Raw genomic sequence first — 1,459 nt, forward strand, 5'->3', positions numbered from 1 at the left:
GGTTGGTGGCCATCTGTTCAAGACAATATTAGAAGGAAAGAAGAAAGCAGCAGAAAAGCTTGTGGAAGTTGGTGCAGATCCAGACAGTCATGGTGGAAAGCTGGTGAACGGGCTGTTGGCACGAGATCTTGGAGTCACTACACCTCGCCTTCTGGCCAATGCCCTGAGTATGGAATGGGCTATTACCATGTTTACAAAAGTAATCATCTATCATATATTTCCTCAAACTGCCAACAGTATCTTTAGAATAAAACAATTATATGACGTAATGCAAGCTTTTGAAATTTACATTTACTCCAAATGTTTCAGAAAGCAAGAAATGATAAGAAAACATGAAATTGGCTTTCTCACATCAGCCGCATTAAACTCGGTACAACTTGAAGTGAGTTACTTATTTTTGATACTTTGGAAATGAATTGTATCAATAGTTATTGCTTTTTCTACTCAAGACTGTGTAACTATTTTTACACTGAAGTAAATTCCTTCATTACTTTACATTCCACAAAGGACAGACATCTTTTAATTACAGGTGCCCACACGACAGTTTCACGTGAGACATGCAACGGCAATGCAAGGAGGTACTGATGCGTACAAGATGGACAAAAATACACGAGGTTTTGTTCGCATCTTCAACTTTTAAGGACACATCCGACCTGAACCTTCAGCAACTCGACTACGAGGCACACTCGTCACCCACGGCTCAGCAAACGAAGGAATGCTGATAAGCTGACAGACGTCGGATGTGCTATATTTGTCATTTCTGGTTATAGTGTAAATGACAGGAAGATTCTTACGTTTGACATGAAATCTGTAGACATCGACTATATCTTAAATCTCTTCAAAGATTCCCAATGTCCTCAACTCAAAAACAAACCCAAAATTTTCATCTTTAACTTGTATAGCCTGAGTGAAGTTATCAAGACTTCAAGCAGTGAAACTTTAAAAGTAAAGAGATTGACAGATTCCCTTAATGACATGGTTTGTATCTATTCCAACAACATTGGTCTCAACTGCATCCCGAATGGGAAAGGAACAGCCTTCAACTGGTGTTTGTGTCGCACTTTGGCAAAGCATGCTGCTGACCAGGAACTCTGTGATTTTTACAGAGAATTCCTGAAAGAGTACAATGAGAGCTCTCCTAGTTTCTCACCCGAATTGAGGTATTTTGGCTTCACCAAGAAATTCTTCTTTAATCCTATGTTAGTTTAATGAGATCTTCTGTGAAGCAAGTTTTTATATGATTTATATATCAATAATTCAAGAGATCTGCAATGGCTTGTTAAATGAGGTACTTAATTTTTATTTATTTAAAGAAAATTTCTAGAATCATTGGTAATTGAATAATTGTAGAAAGGTAATACTGTGATATAATTTCGATATATAACTATCAACAAATATTTCAGTTACATCTCTTGCTTTGTGAGTTTCTATATTCACATATCTTTTCCACCGATTCTCG

The 1,459-nt window shown here is 36.9% G+C and overlaps 1 pseudogene; it reads left to right on the forward strand.

Annotated features, from left to right (window-relative positions):
* LOC119588889 overlaps window positions 1–1,256 on the forward strand; it is a 3,049-nt pseudogene extending 1,793 nt beyond the window's left edge.
* The last annotated feature ends 203 nt before the right edge of the window (window positions 1,257–1,459 follow it).

The sequence above is a fragment of the Penaeus monodon genome, chromosome 24 (assembly GCF_015228065.2).
Source record: "Penaeus monodon isolate SGIC_2016 chromosome 24, NSTDA_Pmon_1, whole genome shotgun sequence".
NCBI classification, from domain to species: Eukaryota; Metazoa; Arthropoda; class Malacostraca; order Decapoda; family Penaeidae; genus Penaeus; species Penaeus monodon.